General features: G+C 43.2%; 1 protein-coding gene across 3 annotated transcripts in view; it reads right to left on the minus strand.

Moving 5' to 3' along the window:
• Positions 1-327: 327 nt before the first annotated feature.
• Positions 328-26827, minus strand: part of LOC146404875 (uncharacterized) — a 240250-nt gene continuing 213750 nt past the window's right edge. For 2 of the 3 annotated variants that reach the window (XR_014842234.1, XR_014842239.1), the window contains 2 exons: positions 16889-17070; positions 6842-7069 (listed from right to left, as the gene is read on the minus strand). The gene's annotated coding sequence lies outside the window, so the exon portion shown is untranslated. Of the gene's footprint in view, positions 7070-16888; positions 17071-26827 lie in introns of all 3 variants that reach the window. The other variant, XR_014842237.1, reaches the window with a different exon arrangement.

Here is a 26827-nt window from a genome sequence, read left to right on the forward strand (position 1 = left end):
AAGCCAAAGCAAATAGCAGCTGAGAGACACGCAACAGTTGGCGTCTGGCTCAGATGGCTCTGGCGCCTTCCTAGAGAAACCCCTTCCCCCAAAGAAGTCTGCCTGGCTTGATGAAAACTATAACTAACATTTGTGCAGTGCCTTGGGGTTTAACAGGCACTTCTACATATAGTATCTCATTACATCCTCCAAACTATGCTAGTGGTAAGTTTTACGATTCCCATGATGTACATGAAGCCAGTTCTAGTTCCATCCCTAAAACTGAGCAACTAAGTCATTGACTTTCTGAACATCAGCTTGCTTGCTTGCTTTCTTTCTTTTCTTTTCTTTTTTTTTTTTTTTTTTTTTTTTTTTGTCTTTTTGCCATTTCTTGGGCCGCTCCTGTGGCATATGGAGTTTCCCAGGCTAGGGGTCTAATCAGAGCTGTAGCCGCTGGCCTATGCCAGAGCCACAGCAAGTGGGATCAGAGCCGCACCTGCAACCTATACCACAGCTCAAGGCAACGACGGATCCTTAACCCACTGAGCAGGGCCAGGAACCGAACCCGCAACCTCATGGTTCCTAGTCAGATTCGTTAACCACCGAGCCACGATGGGAATTCCTGAACTTCAGCTTTCTTAGTTTTAAAATAGGAAGAAGACTTAGGGCAACATTGTTTTGAGAATTATATAGGGTTATACACTTATAGTTTGCACACAATTATCATTCCATAAATGTTCATCCTATATTTCCACTTAAATGATTTACCCTAGTTCATTCAAATAGAGAAAGGCAGATTTGGAGTCTCCATCTGCACTTGTCACTGAGGAGCATGTAATTTCTAAAGGAAGAGAGGAATACTGTATAAGCATGCACCTTCAGTGACTGTGATAGAGTATAAGGATGGCCCCAGAAATTTCTTCCATCCCTAGGTGCATGCTTCTTAGCAATGTGAAATTGTCACTATTCTGAAAAAAGGTGGAATCTATTTTCCCTCCCCCTTGAATCTGGGCTGGTCTTGTGACTTGCTTTGATCAATAGAAGCAATGGCAGAAGTGGCAATGGGCCTTGAAGGTCCATTCTCACCTTCTTGATGCCCTGTGACTTCCATGTAAGGAAGCTCAGGCTGATCTTCTTGAGGACAAAGGACTGCATGGAGAGAGAGAGAGTAAAGCCTCAGTCATCAGGAGTTCCAGCCATCCCCACTGAGTTCCCAGACACATGACTGAGGCCAGCTAGATGGAGCCCCCCAGTCAGCATTTCCCACGCCCTGCCCCCTCACCTGCCAAATAACTGCAGCATACATGAGCTCAGGTGAGACCAGCAAAGGAACTGCCCACTTGAGCCTGGCCGAAATTTCAGGATCCTGAACAAATACATAATCTTTGTTTTATTCCACTAAATTTTGGGATAGACTGTGAATAGAAACAGATAACTGACACATAACTAAGATGAGCTGCTGGGACAATGGCAATAAGATTGCATAGATACAGAAATCAGATTGGACATGATCAAAAGCATCTCATGACATGGTCTTTCTGGTTGATTCAATACCATCTGGTGGTACTTTTGACTAAAGATAGAATGGTGAACTGATGAATTTCTGAGGATCTACTCCTCTAATACATATAATTGTTTTGATTAATAGAGTTGGTAGGACCTCATCTTTATGACCAATAAAGAAAAAAAACATTTATTTCTAGTAGAAGGTCTTAGAAATATTCTCAACCTCATAATGGGAGTCCACAGTCAAGCTTGGGACCAAATCTCTCAGTCTTTGACCCCCATCAGTCCCTTTGACCATGTGGAGACAGCATGCCTGCCTCATCACATCTAAGGAGTTTTGCAGAGACCTCTAAATCGTTCTAGAGCAAATAATGCTTAGAAAAGGGGATACAGAAGCAGGAAGGATGGAAACAAGATATTTCGGGGTAGACTTAATGGATTACTCCAGGCCTGACCCTGACTGGGTCAACATAAACATTTCAGAGGAACTGTGTTCTGAAGGGGCTGAGACATTCCCTGAAGAACTTCGAAACCTAAGTGAAATGTCCAAAGCAACCTGTTCCTCACTGAGCAGGAAAAGCCATGGGGTACCTCTCAGACCCCCTGAGAGTTTCTACACTCCACTTGCTCATGGGCAGGGGAGAAGACTAAAGTGACTACATGGTCCCTGCAGGCCCCAAACACACTGGCTTTAGAGAAATTAATCCACAGGCTAATGGGTAAATGTTAGTAAAATATTCACATGTGCATCCGCTTATCCTTAAGTAAAGTGAGATTGATGACATGGGCCACCGTCATTTGTGAATACAAGGGATGCAGGTTGCTGTGTAGATGCTAAGCTTCTTCCCAGTGGCTAGGATCCGTTTTTGTCAGGTCTCCCTCATCCTCCTCTCTTGTTCTCTTGGCCAAAAGCAGAGATAAGGCAGAGGAGTCAGGACAGCAGAAATGGCTATTTGGTTTCTGAGCTCTGCTTTCTCTGCACAACCCCAGTGTCCATGAAGGCAGGCAGGAGAAGGGGAGAGGCCACAGGTTTGGGACCCCCACTGCTTAGTGCTGGGTGCTCAGAGTTATGGTACGCAGCCCATCTACCCAGTCCACAGGCAGTCAGTAATACTCATGGGGGCTCTGAGGGGACACCAGAGGAAAGCACAGCCACTGGAAAGGACACCAGGAATAAGGAAATCTGGCTCTAGCACAGATGCGCTGCATGAATTTAGGCAGATCCATAAATTAACATTTTTGTCTCAGTCTGCAATACACTTTCAAAAGTAGTTTTGAATTAATCCTCCCAAACCTGCTGTGACATGTGTAACATATGATGTTATTATTTCTATCTAAGATAAGCTGAGGTTCAGAGAGGTGAAGTGATTTGCCCAAAGGCATAGAGCAAATAGAATCAGAAACCGCTGCCTCCAACTCCTTTGCTTTCCCACCACCCCTTATACATTAACTTCTCTAAGCCCGGGTTCCATCATCATTGCAATAATGACAACTTTACTGGGTACTTTCTCTGTGTGAGCTAAGCACGCTACCTGTGTTATCTCATTTAATCCTTAAAATAACCTATGGGCAGGAGCTATTTTTATCCCTGTTTACAGATGAGAGAATGGGGGCTTAGAGAGATCAGAAACCCACCCAGTCGAAGCCCACGTTCTTAGCCACTTGCTGTTTAAGTTCCCATTGGTAACTGAAGGATTTTCCCCATCCACTGACCTCACCAGGTAACAAAGAAGACAAAATTAGATGACAGATGTGAAAATGCTTTTGACAGTTAAACGTGTGTGGCATAAAATAAGGAAAAATTTAAAACTCAAACCCCTACAGATCTTATATAATGAAGCCCAAACTCCCAAGAAATGGACGCAACCACAAGTCTTCACTGACATAAAGTTGCCGAGTTGGCTTCATAAAGAGGTTGCAAAGGGAAAATGCAGGAGCCCAGAAGCACCAGTTCTGGAGGACTGCCTGAAAGAGCTGACTTTTACTTAAGTTCTTGGCAATAAAGCAGGCACAGAATATCAGAAAGGAGAGGTATTTCAGGCAGAAAGGCTGGTCAGCAAGGCCAGGCTGCCCTGCCCCTGGGAAGGTAGTCAGGAGTCCCGGTGGGAATGAAAACTCTGATAGGAGTGAGTGGAAGGGATCCATGCTCTCAAGGCCACAGTAATGAGGGTGTGTGTGCATGTGTGTACGTGTATATGTGTGTGTGTGTGAGAGAGAGAGAGAGAGAGAGAGAGACAGAAAGGCAGGGCCACTCACCCCTGCCTCTGCAGTGTCATGCACAATAGCTCCCATATTATCTTAAGCACAGACCCAAACTCATCTCCCGTTGAGCACTTCTTGCTGCCACAATCCAAAATTCCCCCACAGAATCAAAATACGCTCTGATCTTGGCAAAGATTCTTCCTCTCACTTGTGGGCCTCTTCCATGGACTTTTATGTCTCTGTTTACTTTGTGTGTTTCATGAGTGGCTCATGCCTTTAAAGGAAATGCACCAACCTCGGCCTGTCATTACTGCCCTTTGCTGGCCACCGGCTGCGCTCACCCTGCTCCTGGGATGGGTGAGCCTGGGCTTTTAATTTGCTGTGACAGGAGATAATTGTTGCTTGAGTTTCCACCTCTGAAAATAAACTAGGGTGGTGCTTCCCGACCAGGAATCCACAGAGGCAAGCTCACCCCTGGGGCCTGTGCCAGAGGAGGCTTAGCCAGGGCTGCAATGGCTGATCTCAATGTCCCTCATCCCCTTTCCTTTTCTGGATTTCAAAACATACAATTAGTGTTTTCTTTAAGAACTCAAGATGGCAAAGTTTAGAAAGTTCCGGGAGACTTTCTGACAATGTATGCAAGAATTCGAGAGGTGGGATTCTGTGAAATCTCAGGCTCTGGGGACATAACCCCAGCACTAAGGCCTAATCCCCAGTTTCTGCTCCCTCAAGTTCAAGCACATCATAGCCAGACCACCAGGGCTACACTCCATGCTTCTTCTTTTTCAAAATACAAGATCATGCATAGAAATATCTATACTAAGTCCACCAATCCACACACTGGAATTACAAGCCAGGTCATGGGTTTTTGCATAAGAGGCAAGATCCTTCTCACCTATAAAATGAAGTAGCTGGAGAGGACATTCTAAGGTTCCTTCCAGCACAGGGATCCACTGATCTTGGACTCCATTCCCCAGCTTGTCTCACCACAACTGACTTGTACAAGGTATTGTGAAGCCTGAGTGTGTCGTTCAAGTTCAGATGGTTTAAAGATGTCTAGGAATTGTATATTTCAGCTGTGACTTAGAACTAAGATAATACAGAAAGAGAACCAAAGGCAGGGAAGCTCAAGAGTGGCTGAGAGGAATGAATCCATAAGGACCCTGCCCCACATGCCTGGGGGTCCTGTAGAAGATCCTCCTTTGCCCCAAGTTTCTGTTCAAATCTTGTCCTTCTATTCATTAGCTGTGTGACCTTGGGAAAGTTACTTAACCTTTCTTAGTATCTCCATATAGAACATGGGAAAGATAATAGACCCTCCTCACTGAGCTGTCCTGAGGTTTAAGATAGATCTTGAAAGTGCGGTGGTCATTTGAGCACCTGACTAACAATGCTTACTCCCTCCTTTGTGGCACATGGAAGACTGCATTTCCCTAGTCCCTTGAAGTTGGATTTTTCCATGGGACTTGCTTTGGCCAATGAATTAAGAGCAGAAGTACTCTGTGTTGTTCTATGCAGAAGCATTTACTAGCCAGTGTAAGACACTGCTGTGCTCCCTTCTTGCATGGCAACCAGGAATGCCATAGATGGAGCAGGTGGAAGCTCTTTTATTCCAGGTTGAAGTATGAAGAAATATGGAGCAGAGATCCCCGGCCAACCTGTATGGGACATTCATAAGATTGAGAAGTAAAGGTATTGCTTGCTATTGAGATTTGGGGGTTGTTTGTTAACAAAGCATAAACTAGCCTACCCTAACTATAACAATATATATGAAGCAACTACTATGGCCCTAAGAATGTAGCAACCTCGTAATAGATAATAGCTCCTATCTTGATTTTTTCAGCAAAGGCCAGGATTACTACCTCTGGAAGCAACCACACAGAATCTAACACAGTTCTGAGCAAATGCTTGTGCACACTTTCATAGTGACAGAAGATGAATTCAAAGTCACTGAGGCTATCAGAAGCCAGGGAAACACTGTGCTCAAGAAAAGGGAAGCCCTTTCCAGCAACTGGAGAGGGAGGACCACTATTTGCCACAGGTGTAGAGTCAAGTCATTATGTACTTTATTTTTCACCAGCCACAAAGCAAGTAGCAAAAAACTGGTTTCTGTCTCCACGTCAATGAAATTATTTCTGCGGCATAAGCTTAACACATTCTCTGCTCAGAGTAACAGGTAGCAGATGCTGGGGACTTGATCCCAATATTTGGTATTGATTACTTAGTGCAGACACCAAAATCTTTGTTCATATCAACACATGGCATAGGAGTATTTTTCCTATTAAACTCAGTAAGGTATAAAAACATAGGAAACTCATTTACACTAGAGTTAAAGGGATCCACAGTTAAAGAAGCTGCTTGTTCTTTCCCAAGGAGTCTCTGGTGACAAAAGTATAAAAGAGGCAGTGCAGGTAAAAGTTATGAGCATTATCTTGGGTGCCCATGAGACACCGGATTGCATCCCAATTCCTTCACTTAACTGTAAGATGGCAAGAACTTAGAACATACAATGGCCGGGTTGAAAATTTTTCACATTTCTATTATTACTTTGGTCATTTATTCATTCAAAAAATATTTGCTTCAAATTTTCTCTGTGCCATGACTTCACTTCATCTTCCCAGCAGCTCTATGAGGTTGATAGCATTGTTCTCATTTATAAGTGATTAAATTCAGGCACAGAAATAATAAAAATCTCAAGACAATGTGGCTGATTAAGTTAGAGAGTTGGACTTTAAACCCAGATCTTAAATAGAGAAGTCTCAAAAAGTCTCTCATACTCTGTAGAGAGTGGATCTTGTGAGTGAATTCCAAATCTACACAGCTCCCAGAAAAGAAGAGGTTCTTCTAGTGCCACCTAACTTACTCAGAAACCCAGTGAGTTTGAACTGATATTTAATATAGAAAGGTATGCTGACAAGGAGTGAGTCATCTCCTGAGCACAAATACCATCTGTGCAGGGAGTGTGTGGTTAAATAGGGAAAATGACTCCCCTGGAGGCCATCCAGACCCAACATGGCAGCTGAGGACAAGCATCCCTTATTTTTTGGCCCAAGAAGTCTCCAGAAGAAGGATGCTGATCTGGATCTCGAAACCAATCCTTGAGCACAAGTTTAAAGCTTATCCAGTAAGTTAAACACAATCTCAGGCATCTTACCTTCTGGTGAAGGCGCTCTGGTGACTGCTGGAAGTCCTGACTATTCCAGGAACAAGTGGGGACATTCTCTGGCCAAGCTCTAGGAGGAAGGGAGCTTGCTTCTCAGCCACTCTGCTGCAGCACCACAGATGCCGTGTCACCAGAAAAATGTGAAGACTGCCCTTCCCCAAATCTCATAAGACTCCTCATCAGTGGGGCTCCTTCAGCCTGTGACTTAGTCTGTGATTCCTGTGGAGAGAGCAGAGCCAAGAGTAAGCCCCTTTTCTCGGCCTCCCTCAAGTCCACCTGCCTAAGCAAAACCTCATTCTTCATCCAAACAAAAGGGCCTATGCACATCAATTATTTCCAATAATACCTGGGGCTGGGGAAATGGTTCTCCTCAGGGTGGCTCCATAATGCATCATCCAAGCCAGAAACGCTGAAGGGTGTAAATGCAGGCAAGGTGGGACTCCAAAATGATAGGCATAAAGCAGGACTGTCCCAAGAAGACTGGGGCCTGTGTCCACACGTGTTCCCCATCAAACCTGTCTCTGCTGGCCCCACTGCAAATTCTGTGGACTCAACACTTGACTGGTGCTGTGTTTACATTTATTGGCCAAAAGGTGCAAAAGAGAATCATGGGGAAATTTCAGCTGCCTGCCTAGAAATATAAGACAAGTATTCAGCAATTTAAATGAAGAAGTGGGTTTAGGGGTTTGAACTTCTATCAAATCAAGCCAACCACCCTGGAAGCCAGAGGCCCCAGTTTAGGAGATAGGTGCTCATAGCCTGGTTGGTGGCATTTCAGGGGCAGAAAGAGGAAACCTCTCAATCTGGGATGCTTGTCCTCATTTGTGCTGATTTGCTGCTGCCAACTAAAGGGATCTTAGTTAAAGCTAGAATCACTTGTTTCTTCCTGATGCCTTGAACAAGATTTCCCCCTAGACTGGAGGGTTAGTACAATGTAAACTGTTGTCTCTAGGCTGGCACAGCCACCTTTCCCTTGTGCAACTAGGTTTTCTCTGAAAAGACAGCTATTTAAAGCCCAGCCCAACACTTACTGATTTTATTGTGCTGTATCCATGGTGAAATCACAGTCACCAGTTTGAATAGGCTAATCAAGACCCATGAATTGCTGTCTGCAGGAATAGCCACTTTTCCAGAGATCAAAGCCACGTGGCTGGGGAGACAGACTTTTAGCTGCATTTCTTGAATCTTTTTCTGATCAAAGTGATTTATTACTTGAATGTCATAATCAGCTCAGGGTCTTTTTATTTCCATGTTTGGTACCAGACTCCTGAGTATTGGATGATTTAGCGGTTTCAGTCTATTAACCCTTTATAAGGCTTAATGTCTTATAAACATTCCTATGATTTAAAAAAAAAATCACTATGAACATCTATGAAATGGGAGGAGTTAAGATTTCAAAAATCCCAGCCTCACCTTCTTGTAACCTAAGGATAGACAGCAAGGAGGAGGTAAGGAGGAACCGCCATGGCCAGGCCCTGATGCAATGGTGCCCAGTGAGATGCAGTCTCATACTACATGTGATGGGATGAACCACAGGGAGGCTTCGGCACAACTTCTCGGGTGAGGGGGGAGGAGGTTCTGGGGCACTGGCTCCTGTCCCTGGAGGCTCCGCCACCTAGGTATGAGGAGGAGACCCATGGGACTCCCACAGACAGAGAATGTCCAGGGCAAGGCCCAGGTGTCAGGGCTCTTGCAATCTCCTTGCTAACCTCAGAGAATGAACCACAGGGTCTAAGCATTTGGATCTCCTTCTGGGCTGCCTCTGCCAGAAGTGTCTGCTCTGAGTCTGCCTCAGACTCAGACCCAGGCAAGCCGGGCACTAGGGTGGGGTAGAGTATGTGTGCAGCAGCTTGTTGGAGGAGCAGGTGCAGAGCAGCTTTCTTGGTTGCTATGATCATAGGCCCCTGGGAGCTCCCTGGTGTTTCTGCCCATATCCAACAGCCACCCTTCAATCTCCTGGATACCCTTGCACTGAGGATGCCTTCCTTGACCTTTGCCCTACCACCTGATGTCCCAGGGCCTGATCCGGCTTTCCTGCCCTCATCATGTTAGTGCCTTTCCTAGAGGGCATACTCAGCATCTGGGCTGCCAGGCCACCAGGTGGGTTCCAAAGCGACTGGCTGACACCCAGGACTGGCTCAAGAAATGTTTGGTAGGCATAATGAATGAAGGAACACATGATGAAATTGTAGCTCTGCTTCCCCCTTGGAGGGGGCAGAATCGGCATCCCCTTGACTCAGACTGGGAGGGAGAGAAGTGGTTTGACACTTACCAACCAGTCTGCTCTGAAGACTCTGGGAGGAGAGGTCAGAATCAAGGGCGCAATAGGAGGCTCCTGGCTCTGGACACTTTCGCCAGAGCTGCTGTCAGAGGCTCATGGCGAGGCACTCTTGTGAGGATGAGGGAGAAAGAAGCATTTCCTCCAAAGCCTGGCTAAGTGCAAGCAACTTCAGCGTTTCTCCATCCAGAGCCTGGACCACAGTGAGGACGTAGAGAGCATACTGACTGCTTCCCTGACTCTTAGGGCTCCCAAACTCATCGTCTCTGATGGGATGATCCTTTTGACTAAGTGATCCCTGCCACTATCACTTTGGTTCAAAAGGAAAGGGGCTTGCACATATCCAGACCTCATCCGTTAGAATGAATTTGTTGCATCCACAATGTCACAAGATATAATTAGTTGTACCCCAGACTCCTGCCAATAAGCCTGGTCAGTCCCCCTTAAAGAGAGAACTTCATAAAAGCTACAGGTGGACGGGAGATGTGTTATAACAGGTGTCTTCTGAATCCTCCAGAAAATGTTATAACCAGACTGAGTGTATAGATAAGTGCCAGAGATAGAAAATAAATCTGCCTGGCGTCACAGTCCGTCATAGGGCTGCAATACAGTAACTCTTCTAAAAGTTAATTCCCAAAACAAGCAGTCCCGCAGAGTGCCTGGCAACAGCAGGGGCTTGGGAAATATTATTGATGGACCGACCCGGCTCTGTCCTCAGCAGCCCAGGTACCTGGTGGTGCAGTGCCGTCTTCCCAGAGGCCAAGGTGAATCCCAGCCATGAATCTAATCCACCCAGGTGACCTCTACGTCAGACGTCCATGGCCCGTGTGGGCCAGAAGAGAAGCCATGAGTGGTCACATAACTGTGTTTGCTGTTCAAAAGAGCAAACCCTGGACACTAGCTCAGAAGCTATTCTTTCCCTGTGGACGAGTGGCTCTACATCAGGAAAGAAGCCTCTTCTTTGTCCAGAGGATTCATAGTAAGCTGCCTCTTAGGGAGATTATATTGCAGAAACTCAAAAATGGTCTCCAGCCTCCCCCAAGGGTTGAGTCTAACCCCAAAGTATGTCTCAGAAGAGGCTTCTTTTTTTTTTTTTTTTTCGTTTTTTCTTTTTTCCCACTGTACAGCATGGGGATCAAGTTATTCTTACATGTATACATTTTTTTCCCCCACCCTTCGTTCTGTTGCAATATGAGTATCTAGACATAGTTCTCAATGCTACTCAGCAGGATCTCCTTGTAAATCTATTCTAAGTTGTATCTGATAACCCCAAGCTCCTGATCCCTCCCACGCCCTCCCTCTCCCATCGGGCAGCCACAAATCTATTCTCCAAGTCCCTGATTTTCTTTTCTGTGGAAAGGATCATTTGTGCTGGGTACTAGATTCCAGTTATAAGTGAAATCATATGGTATTTGTCTTTGTCTTTCTGACTTGTTTCACTCAGTATGAGAATCTCTAGTTCCATCCATGTTGCTGCAAATGGCATTATGTCATTCTTTTTTATGACTGAGTAGTATTCCATTGTGTATATATACCACATCTTCCGAAGCCAATCATCTGTCGATGGACATTTGGGTTGTTTCCATGTCCTGGCTATTGTGAATAGTGCTGCAATGAATATGCGGGTGCATGTGTCTCTTTTAAGTAGAGTTTTGTCTGGATATATGCCCAAGAGTGGGATTGCGGGGTCATATGGAAGTTCTATGTATAGATTTCTAAGGTATCTCCAAACTGTTCTCCATAGTGGCTGTACCAGTTTACACTCCCACTAACAGTGCAGGAGGGTTCCCTTTTCTCCACACCCCCTCCACATTTGTTATTTGTGGACTTATTAATGACGGCCATTCTGACTGCTGTGAGGTGGTATCTCATGGTAGTTTTGATTTGCATTTCTCTTATAATCTGCAATGTTGAGCATTTTTTCATGTGTTTGCTGGCCATCTGTATATCTTCCTTGGAGAACAGTCTATTCAGGTCTTTTGCCCAATTTTCCATTGATTGATTGGCTTTTTTGCTGTTGGGTTGTATAAGTTGCTTATATATTCTAGAGATTAAGCCCTTGTCCGTTGCATCATTTGAAACTATTTTCTCCCATTCTGTAAGTTGTCTTTTTGTTTTCTTTTTGGTTTCCTTTGCTGTTTGATTAGTCCCACTGGTTTATTTTTGTTCTTATTTCTATTGCTTTGGGAGACTGACCTGAGAAAATATTCATGATGTTGATGTCAGAGAGTGTTTTGCCTATGTTCTAGAAGAGGCTTCTTAACATGCAGGCCTGTGTGAACACTGGGCAGCTCAAGGAGCCTTGGGCAGCAAGTGCAGGCACACCTGGCAGAAGCCATATTGATAGGTGAGCTGGGTCTGCAGTGAGGGCAAAAACAATGACTTTGGAAACACCCACCTCCTGCCTCTCACCCTCAGCTTAACTGGCAAGACATCTCCAGGGAATTTTACCAGCATCCTCCAGAGATGGTATTTGTCCCACACTGGCATTTCCTACCCAACTCCTCCCTCTGGGAGTTCACCGACCAAGCTGCCCAGGATGGCCAGTCAGCAGGCTGGCATCCTTAAGAAGGTGGTGTTTAGCTCTGACTTGTGAGCTTCTGAGAATCAGTGTGCCCTCTCTCCTGCCTTACCAAACCCCAAGATCACCGTTCCTAAGAAATAACGCAGTTTTCCAGAACATTCTGATCTTAGCTCTTTCTGATGTTTCTGCCACACAGGCAGCCCCTGAGTGACAGCATTCACCATCACTTCATGTGCAATGGGGCCGGGTTGTTTGTATAAAGATCATTTGAGGAGTGTGTTGAAAATCCAGATTCCTGATCCCCACTCAAGACACTTCCTGGCAAGGAAGGGGCCCGAGGGGAATAGCAACCTGTATTCAGACACATCCCCTTGTGCTTCTAAGACAGTGCTGGGACTGGGAATCAGAGACAATTAGAGCATAAACTTTAAAGGGGTGTTAAAATATCCTTTTCTTTGTTAAGACCTGTGGAAAAGTAAATTTGACCCCCAGAGACCATTTTGCTTTCTGATAGCTTTCAAAGAGGCAGTTCCCTCTTTTCCAAAAAACAGGGCCACTCTCTGGGTTCTTTACATCTGAAACCAGCAAGAATCTTCAAGCAGCTCCAGTGCAGTGTGGGCTGCAGACCGCTTTCCTAAGCATTCCAGACTCCCACAGAAGCAGCTCACAGCACGTTTCCAAAGTGCTGGAGATAGTGAGGCTGTGAGCTTTCCTTCAGGGCTCATCAGATTCCAAAAGCTTCTAGAAGGAGTTTTCCTTGGCTATTGAGCACTTAAACAGCTCAGGAAGAGGTCAAACTTGATGCATATTGCAAAATGAACCTCTGGAAACAGCTAAATTCCCATATTGCGTGAAGGGCAGAAATATGTCTTTAAAAAAAGAATGAGTGAAGCCAGAAGGCACGTTGCTAACAACATTCTGAATTAAGTAATGAAAAAGACTACGCATGTTGCCAGTGAGAGGCAGGAAATAACTCCTTTTCCTTTAACTAATCTCTTTGTTTACATTATTTCCTTTGCTCCATAGGACTGGCTCAAAGAAGGCTGGTTTTTTGTTATGTTTCAGTTTTCAGGTCTTGGTTAGTAGGATTTGGTCCTGTTGAGTCTCAGCCCAGGGAGCCCCACGACCGAAGCCATCACTGTGAGTCACAACAGACTCACTGGGGAATGAACGGTGAAGACAGCAAAGGCCAGTGACACATCTGCTCCTCATTTGGGGTAGCACTTGCTCTCTCCACAATCATGGTCCCTACCTCAGGTGGGCTGACCTGCCTGTGAGGGTGGGGAGGAAGGCTTGTCGGTACTTCTCACGTTCGTGTGTTGGGTTCTTGGCACAGTGGTTAATGAATATCGAAATCAAGAATGAGAGGATGAGGACACAACAGGCGATTTCCAAAGTGGGCTAGACAAATTTCTTCATCTCAGCCTCTTCACATCCTTACTCATAGATGCATTCAAAGGGCACTGGGAGAGAGGAGGAGGAAGAAGAGAGGCTGAATGCCTAGGTCCCATCCCCTGTCACCATGGCTCAGATAATGTCAGGAGCATCACCTGCCCACTTCATTCATTCCTTACAGCATCAAGGGGTAAGAGCAGACCCTCCTGAGTGGTTCTAGACCAGCAAGACAACATGTGCCCACATTGCTCCTCATCTGAGGCCTCCTGTCCAGACATCTCTGGGCAAGCGCATAAAGTCCTGCCCTTTTCAAGTTTGGTGCTTTTTCTCTTTACTTCCAAGAACCCATTCGTTTGATCTTTGGTTTGTCCACATTGTGACATTTGGGGAGATGAGGGGTCTCTATGAGGGGTCTCTGCCCAGTATTGTTATCAAGAGTGGGAAGAGAAGGACCAGGAGCCAGTGTCCACAGGGGAACTGAGGGAGAGGTGCCCAACACATTTAACCCCTTCCTTCCCACTCCTCTCTCTTCCTAGCAGAGGCATGTTATGACAATACCCAACCTCTGTTGATCCAAACGTTCTTGGCTCTTGGCACAGCAGATGCCTCAGGTGATGAAAAAAGCCGATCCTGTGTGCAATGGAGAGATCTTACTTCACATACATTTCTCTGCCTTCCAATAGCAGAAGAAAATCACTGTTCTTTTGGCTTAGGCAAAAAAAGTAAGACTGCTTTTTTGAAAGCTCTATTTAAAGGGTTCATTATCTCACAGGCTGCTAACTATATACTCTGTGCCACACTCAATAAAAGCTTCATATAGCTGTCTTTGAAATTAACAGCCACCTCTTGTGCTTCTCAAGTTATTAAAGACATTGGCATGGTGCGGAGACTGTAAACTTTCTATACTGGTGATTAGTCAGCGGGACTACATCCCACCAAATCCCCCAGAGCGTTCCTAACAAAAAGTTCCTTGTGACCCAAGCACCGATTTTTCTTTCTTGTCTGTTCATTCTAATTCCACTCAATTATTCCTGAGCAAGCTGTTTTATTCCTGTCAACTCATGTTATTTACTGTAGCCTGTCAGGGGGACTGAAGTGGAGGCTGATATTATGTAGGATGTTTTGAGACTCATTAAAACACTTTAAAACAATCACCTATTGTGATATTCACAGCCCTGAATGGGGTGGCCATGCCTGGGCCATTTGGAGCCTGAATCACTTTATTTATTTGCTATTAAAAGTTTCAGTTTAGAAAGGCTTTTCTTGCTACAACAATTTTGGACCTGGGAACACAGGACCCGGTCTCAGCTCCTGGAGGCTCCTAGGCAAGAATCTGAAAGTAAGTGGATTTAGTGTGTGTGTGTGTGTGTGTGTGTGTGTGTGTGTGTGTGTGTGTGTGTGTCAGGGTGGGGAGCTGGTGTGTACAATATCAGCTCTGCTTCTGAGGAGGATGGGGGTCACCTGAGGAGGATGGGGATCAGCAGGCAGAAGCAACAAACCAGAGCGGTTTGTCCCCTAGAAGAGTGGGAGATTTCCCTAGGTGAGTATACAAGTAGTTTTCCTCTGAAGATGGAGAAGTCTCCTGCTGTGTCAGTTTCAGTCCATCACTAATCACATGTACAATTTGTATGAACAAAGCATCAGGCTATATTTCCCAAGGTTGCAAAGCAGTAACTCTATAGTTCTTGCATCATTAGATGAAGGGTCCATTTTATTGCTGGCATGTGGAGTGTCAGGTGCAGCCACAGCTCTGGGCCAGAGAAGGATCAAAATGGCCTCATTCTGACTGCCTACCCTCCCAGCTTCTTTTGCTTCCCACTCTGGTCTTCCTGCTGCTCTTGTTCCTCTGATGGACTACTGGTGGGAGTTCAGCCTAGACAGCCCTTGGGTTTGGAGGTTGGCTCCTGTGCTCTAGAAATCAAGGATTCTTAGTTCCCAGGTCCCAAGATCTGAAGTTTCTTCTGGGGGAATAAAAAGTTCCCCTTTCTTCAGTGATTCTAAGATGTTCTAATGACTTCAGTGGTTGCCATGGTCTCAAGGCAATGCTCAGAAAAAGGCCAAGTCACCCTAGCCCACTGCATATATCATGTCACACACTTCTAGAGCATGCTATTCCCATGAGTGCTGCATCTGTTCGCATGTGCCATCCTCACCCCAAGCTGGAGATGGTAGGGATCAGCCAGAAGCAGCCTGGGAAGGGGGTAGTGAAGCTGGAGGTCCAGAGCCATGTGCCATCAAGCAGGTCACTCCTCCTTCCTTCGTTCACATAATGAGGAGGTTGAACTAGTCCAGCCTTTGTCATGCTGTGTTCTTCAGGTAGTGAGATGCTAATATATGCTTTAAGAGAAGTCAGTTCCCAGTCCTATACTTGGGGAAACACTTTCCACTAAATTGCCTGCTCCTAGGCCAGCTTCTTGCTACCATGAGTATGGAAAGTACTGCACTAGCTGATCTTCAAGATCACTTCTAACTCTTGAAATTCTAGGATGCAATGCACAGGGGATGTAAATGCAAAAAGTTCTAAGGCATTTGCCTGAGGCAGTGTTTTTTCCATCCCAGCTATGCAAAATAATCACTTGGAGGAGATATATAAAAAATAAAACCCACAAGCCTCTCTCTCAGCTCGGAGATTATGATTCACCAAGTCTGGGGTGAGCCCTAGCATCTGCATTTCTAACAACTCACAGGTCAGTGTTGATGTGTAGCAGGCATCATAGCTGATAAGTTGGGGTCATGTTGAGAACCAGACACTTTAACAAGGTAATAAAATGAGAGAAGAACTAAAGCAGGTTTTTAGTTGCTCACTTCTGCTCATAGTATTGGGCCCATGAGTGACTGTACCTGGTATGTTTTTAGAATATACTTCACCAAAGGTCAACAATTTAAGGTGCAGTGAGGCAGAATTTGTTTTGTTTTGTTTTAAACCTCAGACTGACCCTCAAACCACATCCCAAGGGCAAACATCTCACAGCTTAATTGATAGGTTGACATTGCTTGGAACCAGAGGGAAAATGATGCTGGCCACCCACCCTAGGAGAATTAGAGGCCTGGGAGGAGAAGGGTCCCTGTGAAAGGTGGCCTCCTTGGTATCTACTGGCTGTAAGCAGAGCTAACTCAGCCTTCTGCGCAGGGGGTCAGTGATTCAGGACAGAGGAAACAGGAGGTCAGGAAGAAAGCCAGACCAGCTTCCTAGGGCAGAGAGGCTGGCTTTCATGGATCAGGCAAACTTCTGAGTGAGGAAACCACCTTGGCCCCCTGCATCACTGGTCTGACATGCACATACACAGAAGAGCATCTGGGAGGCTGGCCAGGCTGCCTGCTAACTGGGGGAGTCTGGTCCTGCTCAGAAGGACAAGCCAAAAGTGATGAATTGTACAACGCCTGAAGTTCAGGGTGAAGTGCAAGCCCAGAAAATAAGCCTAGTTCCTACTACTCCCTCTCATATATTCAACAATCCAGACAAGCTGGATGACTCACGCTGTTTAGACAGATCTTGTTCTTCTCCTTTGAGCATTCGCTTCTGTTTTTCTCTCCCTACCCCTATTTGTTGGACTCCTACACATACTTCAAGGCCTATGTCAGAAGCCTCCTCCAATGATCTCCCCATTAGATGCAGTGATATCACTCCCTTCTGGAATTGCCGCACTTTACTGTTTGTATCTATCATCTGGCCTTTTCTTACACAGTCGTGTTTCTTATCTCCTTCCTCTGTAAGACCTTGGAGAATGGAGACTGGGTTTTAACGCCTTCCTCTAATCCCAGAAAGTTTCAGCATTGTGCTTTGTATGCAACAGACACCCAGGGAATGTTTAAGGAATGGAAGATGTTATGTCCCCATTACCTTTCAGTGTCTTGGCACTCCCTCCATCTCTGCAGCATTGTGCCATCACCAAGCAGGAAGCATCACATCACATTAGTAGATGGCTGGGCTTCCTGGGCAGAGCCAAAGTCGTGACTCCTTTGCATTTCAGTTCCCACGTATTGTTGAAAGACACTCCAGGCTGCATTGCTTTGGGGATCCTCCTCAAGAAATAATGAAAAAGGAAATTCACACCACTGGAAACAAAACTTGGGTGTATATATATGTACCATATTTTGCAACGTATGAGTACATTATTTGTTTAATTATCATTGTCATAATATAAAACATTATTTCCCATATTTACTGTAGAGTTTTCATGCTTATAAATCTTACCTTCTTAAGAATGATCAAGCTTCCTAAAAACAGAGTTAGTAATTTATATACTGGTAGACAAGCCATGGGAGTTGAAGTCAGACAGATTTGGATTCGAAGCTTGGTTTTATCACTTCATAGCCAGGTCACTGTTTTCTTTGAGCCAGTTTCCTAATTTATAAGCTTAGAGCAAGAATGCTTAACATTGTTATTTTTTAGGCAAGGGGTGGGGTAAAGTTTCATTGAACTATAGTTGACTTATAATATTGAAATAATTTCTACTGTACAACAAAGTGTTATAGGTATACATAAACACATATCTATTCTTTTTCAGATTCTTTTCCAATATACATCATCAAAGAATATTGAGTAGAATTCCCTGTGATATACAGGTCCTTCTTGGCCATCCATTCCATTTACAATAGCGTGTACACACCAATCCCAATCCCCCAATCCATCCCTCCCCCCTACTTTTCCCCTTTGATATTCATAAATTTGTTTTCAAAGTCTACGAGTCTGTTTCTGTGGGTTTTTTTTTTAATTTCATTTGTATCATCTTTTTAGATTCCACATATAAGTGATATCATATGATGTTTTGTCTTCCTCTCTCTGACTTAACTTCACCTACTACTGTTGTACTAACTGTGCAAATTCCTGGCATGTTACCTGTCACCAAGTAGGTTTGCATGCCTGCCCTCCTTCTCTCCTACTTCTTTGTTCTTCCTATAAAATACACAGATGTGCTAAGATTTCTCCAACCAGGTTTTCTAAACCAAAAATTGAGGGAACATGGTTCCTGTGTACTTACAGGGAAGATCAAACAAAATGTTAGATATCGGGACTGTCTCAGGAAATGCATAAGGCCACTGAATCAAGATCATTTGTTCATTTGAATGAAGTAAAAAAAAAAGATTCCAAAGCAACTTTTGCTGCATATCAAACTCTTAAGGTAACTGCCAAATTGCCACTTCACCCTGGTCCATGGAGACAGAAAGTGGATGAGGGGACAAGAAGGCCACCCTGCTGCTCTGGGAGGCACCTCCGATTTATCACCTAAAACCTGCTTATCCCAATGACTCAGAGGAGAAGCTGCCTGCACTCCCAGGTCACAGAGTCCCATTCTCCATGTGAACTTCTGTTCATTTCTTGTCCTGTGAGGTTTGTCTAGAAGCACTTGAGGAAATTAGACATCCAGCAAAAAAGTAAGCTCTGCTGTTTATTTGATAGCCAGAGACTTGAATTAAGGGGAAAAAATGAGTTTACACGGGCCTTGTGTATTTCCAGTAGCTGGAATTTCCCACCGCTGGAAATCTAATGAAACAGTCTCAATACAACTTTTTATAGATCCTGTGGCAGAAGTTGAATTACCCAGAAAAGACCAGAGAAGCAGGCAGAAAGAAACCCTGTTGATGACCACATCTCTTCTAAACTGAACGGCTATTTTTGTCTTGGTGTATGCACAGTTATTTTGTTATTGATCATGAGGTGGGTTTTTTCCCCCCGATAGTTTCAGAGAAAGGAGAGGCATATCTTCAATTCACTACCTGGGATATCATGGCCCCTCTTTCAAAATTCCAATCCAGAAATTGGCCAGCAGGGTTTTGAAACAGCCTGCCTGTGGGCACACCATGAAGCAATGAACTTTGTTTTGACTGGGGTTCGTGGAAGGAGAGTTTTGGTGTGCATCCTTTAAACACATGGTGTTCTGAATATAAGGCTCTGATGGTTGTTAGCCAAAGTGGATTTAACACACAGCCTCAAAACCAGCAGCTGCCTTTGCCACAGACGTTGACCCCATCCTGCATATAGACAGGCATCGTGTCTAATTACCCTGAGCATTTGCCACTGTGTAGAATAAACGAGAGGGCTTCCCACTGGGGACATTTCTGTGACACAGTAGACTGGATTCAGTCCGAAAAAAAGAATAGTTGTGGTGTACACTCCAGCCCAACTGCCCATTCCCTCTCCTTGACCTACCCTTTGTGGGAAGCCAGGAATGCCAAATATTTCTTGTCGCTCTGCCCAGGCCTTGGTTTTATTTACAGTCCCTCCCCCAACCCCAACCCCCACACCCCGGCCCCAGCGCTGTCTCATTTCCTGTGGCAGTTCAGCCTATCTTTCTCTTTCTCCTTGAATGGTCACATTTTTGTTTGAGATGGCACATCTCGGGTATTTCAGAGAGAGACAAAAGCATAAAATGATGTCCACTGGACAGGAAGCCATGCTATATAGCAGGCATGATGCACAATTCCCACATAAGGGAATTGCCTTAAAGTTGACAACCTGTATCATTGTTTCTAGGCCGTAGATAAAATAACTTTCAAAAAGTGAAATGAGAGTCAGGCAAAGGCAGATGAAATGAACATGTGGTGGAAGATTTACGAGGAACATCTTTAAAGAACCACTGGCCACTCTGTGTGTTTTGTTTCCTAAAGGGCAAAATTAAGCCCTTAGATCAGGTCTTTCATTTTTGGGTTTCTTTTCTAATTTTAGAATCTCCTCTAACCACACTGGGACAGCAAAGCGGGAATATAATTCCTTCTGTAGTTATTGCTACACACTTATGAGGACATTGTCTTCGACAAATCTGTTTTGCCCCAAAATACATTCTCAAAATCATTTCCAGGCAGTATAACCCCGGAGGTGGGGCTTCAGGGAAGCTATAAATGTTTTGAATTGCAAATCTACAAAAGAGAAAATGCAGGCATCATGAACAGGCCTCCTTTGAGTAGCACAGACCTGTGGGCTCCATTCACATCTGTTGACCTGGCATCATGGTTAATGTGCCCTCTTTCAGAAAGTGTCTATGCTGGATGATACATTATATGGGCATCTGCCTGTTACCATTTCTGATGTCCATTTCAAACACTGTATATAAATAACAGTTCTATGGCCAGTCTGGTAGATAGCCTGGCTCTTCAGAAGGGAGGGGTGACATCTGAACATGTGGTTAGCACAGTGGTCTTGGAGGACAGAGTTCTGGCTCATGCCTCCAGGCAGGTCCTGAGCTTTGCACCTAGCTGCTGGCTTCACACGGCAAATAAGACTTTTTCTTTCTTTCCTTCTCCTCCTTCTTCTTCTTGCAAATGAGAGTTTTTTAAAAGTATTGTACTTGAAATTAAAATAGTTGGTTTCAGAAGAGAGGACAAATCAGACCTCTGATCTCTTCATCCCTGTCTCAAACCCTCATTCTCATCAAGATTCCTCGGAGTTCCTGTTGTGGCTCAGCAGTAATGAACCCAGATAGTATCCATGAGGACTTGGGTTCAATCCCTGGCTTCGCCAGTGGGTTAAGGATCCGGAGTTGCCATGAGCTGTGGTATAGGTTGCAGACACAGCTTGGATCTGGCTTTGCTGTGGCTTTGGCTTAGGCTGGCAGCTGCAGCTCTGATTGGACACCTAGCCTGGGAACTTCCATATACCACAGGTGCGGCCCTAAAATAAAATTAAATTAAAAAAAAAAAATAGGACTCTTCTAGTCACCAGCATCTGCCAAGCAGCAGTGACCTTGCTGGCTGAGGATACCTCAGTTCAGTTTTCCTTCTTTGTCAGGATGGGTGGGACATCCCTAGACAGAAAGAAAAATAACACCCACACATTTTTATCAGCAAATGTCAAAAACACATCAGGGGTTTGGCCTGTGCATTACTGCTTGTCCAGTTGAGCTATTGAAATCAATTGGAATTCTATGTGGATATTTAGGTGGTTAGAGAAATTTTGGAGACTGGGAGACAGGAACAGATAAAGGATTGATTTATGATTGCATCCTAGACTCTGAGCCCAAGATGTGAACATTTGCCTAATGATTATGTGAATAATTGCACTGGTGGGGGGAGATTTTTATCCACTCTCGATTATTTTTTAATATGTTACAGAGTTTGTTTATTTTTAACAAAAATTCATAGTAGCACATATCATTTTTGGACATTTTTCTTAAAGATATAGCATTTTGGTGTGGTTCATTTTATTCCATAGGCAAAGCTCTTATTTATAATTCTGACGGTGTATATATGAAATTAATATGCAAAAAACCGGTTCCATTTGTGTAATTTCAAATTTTAATTGGGGTTAATTTTAAATGGCTTGCACCTGTGACGCAAAATACCTTGTTAACTTCCACACTAGCCATGACATTGACGGACACGAGACAGATGCAGGGTCTGTTACAAGACTTGCCTGCCAGATCCCACTCTGTTGAATTTAGGGTGACATTGCACAGAAGAAATGGTTTTGGTTAAACATCATGGCTAAAAGAAATAAAAAATGAATTGTCGAACCACATCCATCCATTTGCATCAAATCCACATCCATTTGCCTGTACCATGATAAGATATCTAAATAGAATAAGACACATGAGCACTGAGAAAATAAAGCATGTTAGTTTTATGTGGGAATATCTTTTTTCCCTGGTCTATGACTGAGCAAATGGCTGATGGTTAAACAGTAGAATATTTAGAATAGGAAAATTAACAACAGGCTTTAAAAATATCTCTAAATTCTGTATAATCTGCCCACACAGGGCATGAACTGATCCAAATAAGGAATAAACTCAATGAGAAGAGCAGAAATAAAACTCAAATAGTAAATACCCACATAGTGGTAAGCTAAACAAACTGAAATTCAGTTTCTGAAAATTTATAATAAGAATATATTTATTTGATAAAGTTTTTGAATAGCAACCTTTCATAGTTTCTTCACTAGACGCTTTATCATTTATTATCTCCTGTGTTCAACGAACGCCTCCATGTAGCTGCTGTGGAATTTAAGCCACACAGTTCTGTTTACAGAATGAGCTGGTGCTGACAAACTGCCTGGAGTCAACTCCTCCCCTTCCTTTTGCTAATTAACATTCCTGACATTTGACTTGACAGTAGTATTTTAGAGTTCTAATGTACAACTTTTGTAAACAAATGTAATATTCTTGGTGTGAGTTCTTGCTCTTTATAAGAATACTGTTTCCAAGCTAAAAAAAAAAAAAGAAAGAAAGAAAAAAAAATTATTTCGTCAGTTGCAATTTTCCAAGGTTTTTGTGGTTTCCTTTCTACTTGATTCAGAATCCACTAGAGAATTCCTCCATAATGAACCAGGTAGGGAGTTAGTACTGCTCTTTTTAAAAGCACTGCTTTATGAAACAATTGGAATGTACTGGAGTTGTTTATTTATACATTTAAAATGTCTTGGCATGTGGTATGGATATTGTTTAGTTATAGCATCAAAATGGATGTAAAGAACAGTATAACTGATTTAAAAATACAGAATGTTCTGCTTCTAAGGAAACTGATGTTTCAACCTGGAGCTAGTGGTCTTTCCCTTGATGCATCACAATAGCAGACATATACCCCTTTTCAGTACATATTTTGTATTTGTCATGTTTTGCTATCTTGGAGATATAACCTAGTGTTTTAATTCCTGAATTATTCCTTTGATTAAGTAAATAATTTTAAAAATTAGTCTGGAAATGTGTTAATAAATACTTTTAAAGTATAATAAATATATAAACTTGTATAACTCAATAGCAAAAAAAAACCTCACAAACAACAATTAAAAGTTAGGCAAAGCCCGGAATAGCCTTATCTCCAAAGAATATATATGAAAAGCAAACAGAAACATGAAAAGATGCTCAATATTACTAGTCACTGGAGAAATGCAAATTAAAACCACAATAAGTATCACCTCATGCCTACTGGAATGCCCATCATCAAAAAGATGAATGATAACAATGTTGATAAGGATGTAGGGAAAAGGGAAAATTTTTTAAAATGCTCAATGAATTTATTACATTTATAGTTGTACAATGATTCATCACAATCCGATTTTATAGGATTTCCATCCCACAACCCCAGCTCAACCCCCCACCACCCAAACTGTCTCCTTTGGAAACCATAAGTTTTTCAAAGTCAGTGAGTCAGTATCTGTTCTGCAAAGAAGTTCAGTCTGTCCTTTTTTCAGATTCCACATGTCAGTGATAGTATTTGATGTTGGTGTCTCATTGTCTGACTGACTTCACTTAGCATGATAATTTCTAGGTCCATCCATGTTGCTAAAAATGCCGGTATTTCGTTCCTTTTAATGGCTAATATTCCATTGTGTATATGTACCACATCTTCTTGATCTACTCCTCTGTCGATGGACATTTAGGTTGTTTCTGTGACTTGGCTATTGCAAATAGTGCTGCAATGAAGATGGGAGTACATGTGTCTTTTCGAGTCATGGTTTTCTCTGGATGGATGCCCAGAAGTGGGATTGCTGGATCAAATGGTAGTTCTATTTTTAGTTTTCTGAGTGGTTGCACCAATTTAAAGTCCCACCACCAGTGTAATAGGCTTCCTTTTTTCACAGTTGTTGCACCAATTTACAATCCCACTGCCAGTGTAATAGGGTTCCTTTTTCTCCACACCCTCTCCAGCACTTATTGTTTGTAAACTTTTGGATGGTGGCCATTCTGGCTGGTGTAAGGTGGTACCTCATAGTGGCTTTGATCTGCATTTTTCTAACGATGAGTGATGTTGAACATCTTTTCATGGGTTTTTTGGCCATCCATATGTCTTCTTTGGAGAATTCTCTGTTTAGATCTTCTGCCCATTTTTGGATGGGGTTGTTTGTTTTTTTGGTATGGAGCTATAGGAGGTATTGATAAATTTTGGAGATGAATCCCTTGTCAGTTGATTCATTTGCAAAGATTTTCTCCCATTCTGTGGGTTGTCTTTCCATTTTGTTCAGGGTTTCCTTGGCTGTGCAGAATCTTTTAAGTATAGTTAGGTCCCATTTGTTTATTTTTGTTTTAACCGTCAAGACTCTAAGAGATGGATCTGAGAAGATGTTGCTGTCCTTTATGTCAGAGAGGGTTTGGCCTATGTTTTCCTCTAAGAGTGTTATAGTGTCTGGTCTTATATCTAGGTCTTGAATCCATTTGGAGTTTATTTTTGTGTATGGTGTTAGGGAGTGTTCTAATTTCATTCTTTTCCATGTGGCTGTCCAGTTTTCCCAGCGCCACTTATTGAACAGGCTGTCCTTTCTCCGTTGTATATTCTTGCCTCCTTTGTCATAGATGAGCTGGCTGTAGGTGTGTGGGTTGAATTCTGAGCTTTCTATCCTGTTCCACTGATCTATATTTCTGTCTTTGTGCCACTACCATGCGGTTTTGATGACTATTGCTTTGTAGTATAATCTGAAGTCCAGGAGCCTAATGCCTCCAGCTCCATTTTTCTTTTTCAGGATGTCTTTGGCTATTGTGGGTCTTTTGTGCTTCCAAACAAACTTTAAAATATTTTGTTTGAGTTCTGTGAAAAATGCCCTTGGTAATTTGATAGGGATTGCATTGAATCTGTAGATTGCCTTGGGTAGTATAATCATTTTGATTATATTGACTCTTCCAATCCAAGAGCATGGTATGTCTTTCCATCTATTTGTGTCATCTTTGATTTCTTTCATCAGTGTCTTATAGTTTTCAGAGTACAGGCCTTTTGTCTCTTTAGGTAGTTTACTCCTAGTTATTTTATTCTTTTGGATGCAATGGTAAACGGGATTGCTTCCCTAATTTCTCTTTCTGATATTTCATTGTTAGTGTAGAGAAATGCCATCGATTTCTGTGTATTAATTTTGTATCCTGCAACTTTGCCAGATTCATGGATGAGCTCTAACAGTTTTCTGGTAGAGTCTCTAGGATTCTCTAGGTATAGTATCATGTCATCTGCAAATAGGGATAGTTTTACTTCTTCCTTTTCAATTTGGATTCCTTTTATTTCTTTCACTTCTCTGATTGTTGTGGCTGGGACTTCCAAAACTATGTTGAATAGTAGTGGCAAAAACCACTACTTGTCTTGTTCCTGATCTCAGTGGGAATTCTTTCAAGCTTTTCACCATTGAGAATGTTGTTCGCTGTGGGTTTGTCATATATGGCCTTTATTACGTTGAGGTAGGTTCCCTCTATGCCCACTTTCTGAAGGTTTTTTTTTGTGTGTGTCTTTTTGCTATTTCTTGGGCCACTCCTGCAGCATATGGAGGTTCCCAGGCTAGGGGTCCAATCGGACCTGTAGCCACCAGCCTATGCTGCAGCCATAGCAACACGGGGATCTGAGACCTACACCACAGCTGCAACCTACACCACAGCTCACAGCAACACCAGATCCCTAACCCACTGAGCAAGGCCAGGGATTGAACCTGCAACCTCGTGGTTCCTAGTCAGATTTGTTAACCACAGTGCCACGACGGGAACTCCTCTGAAGGGTTTTTATCAGAAATGGGTCTTCATTTTGTCAAAGGCTTTTTTTGCATCTATTGAGAGGACATATGGTTTTTATTCTTAAGTTTGTTAATGTGGTGTATCACACTGATTGATTTGCAGATATTGAAAAACCCTTGCATCCCTGGGATAAATCCAGGGATTGATGTACAACCCTTTTAATGTATTGTTGGATGTGGTGTGCTAGTATTTTGTTGAGGATTTTTGCATCTATGTTCATCAGTGAAATTGGCCTGTAGTTTTCTTTTTTTGTGGTATCTTTGTTTGGTTTTGGTATCAGGGTGATAATGGCCTCATAGAATGAGTTTAGGAGTGTACCTTGTGTGATTTTTTGGAAAAGTTTCATAAGGATAGGTGTTAGCTCTTCTCTAAATGTTTGATAAAATTTGCCTGTGAAGCCATCTGGTCCTGGACTTTTGTTTGTTGGAAGATTTTTTTTTTTTTTTTAAACCTTTTTTTTTTTTTTGTCTTTTTTGTTGTTGTTGCTGTTGTTGCTATTTCTTGGGCCGCTCCTGCGGCATATGGAGGTTCCCAGGCCAGGGGTTGAATCGGAGCTGTAGCCACCAGCCTACACCAGAGCCACAGCAACGCAGGATCCGAGCTGCGTCTGCAAACCTACACCACAGCTCACGGCAAGGCCGGATCATTAACCCACTGAGCAAGGGCAGGGACCGAACCCGAAACCTCATGGTTCCTAGTCGGATTCGTTAACCACTGCGCCATGACGGGAACTCCTGTTGGAAGTTTTTTAATCACAGTTTCAATTTCAGTACTTGTGATTGGTCTGTTCATCTTTTCTATTTCATCTTGGTTTAGTCTTGGAAGATTGTACTTTTCTAGGAGTTTGTCCATTTCTTCTGGGTTGTCCATTTTATTGGCATATAATTGCATATGGTAGTCTCTTATGATCCTTGTATTTCTGTGATGTCTGTTGTTACTTCTCCTTTTTCATTTCTAATTTTATTGAGTCCTCACTCTTTTTTCCTGATAAGTCTGGTTAAGGGTTTATCAATTTTGTTGATCTTTTCAAAGAACCAGCTTTTCATTTCATTGGTCTTTTCTATGGTTTTCTTCGTTTCTATTTCATTGCTTTCTGCTCTGATCTTTATGATTTCTTTCCTTCTACTAACTTTAGGTCTTGTCTGTTCTTCTCTCTCGAGCTGCTTTAGATGTAACGTTATTTTGTTTATTTGAGCTTTTTCTTGTTTCCTGAGGTGGGCTTGTATTGCTCTAAACTTTCCTCTTAGAACGGCTTTTGCTTCATCCCATAGGTTTTGGAGTGTCATATCTCTGTTGTCATTTGCTTCTAGGTATTTTTTAATTTCCTCTTTGATTTCTTCAGTGATCCATTGGCTGTTTAGTAG

Source organism: Sus scrofa, chromosome 3 (assembly GCF_054392235.1).
Source record: "Sus scrofa isolate SSC_HxYL_T2T_F1_AM1 chromosome 3, Sscrofa_HxYL_maternal_Yorkshire_Landrace_v2.0, whole genome shotgun sequence".
Lineage (NCBI taxonomy): Eukaryota > Metazoa > Chordata > Mammalia > Artiodactyla > Suidae > Sus > Sus scrofa.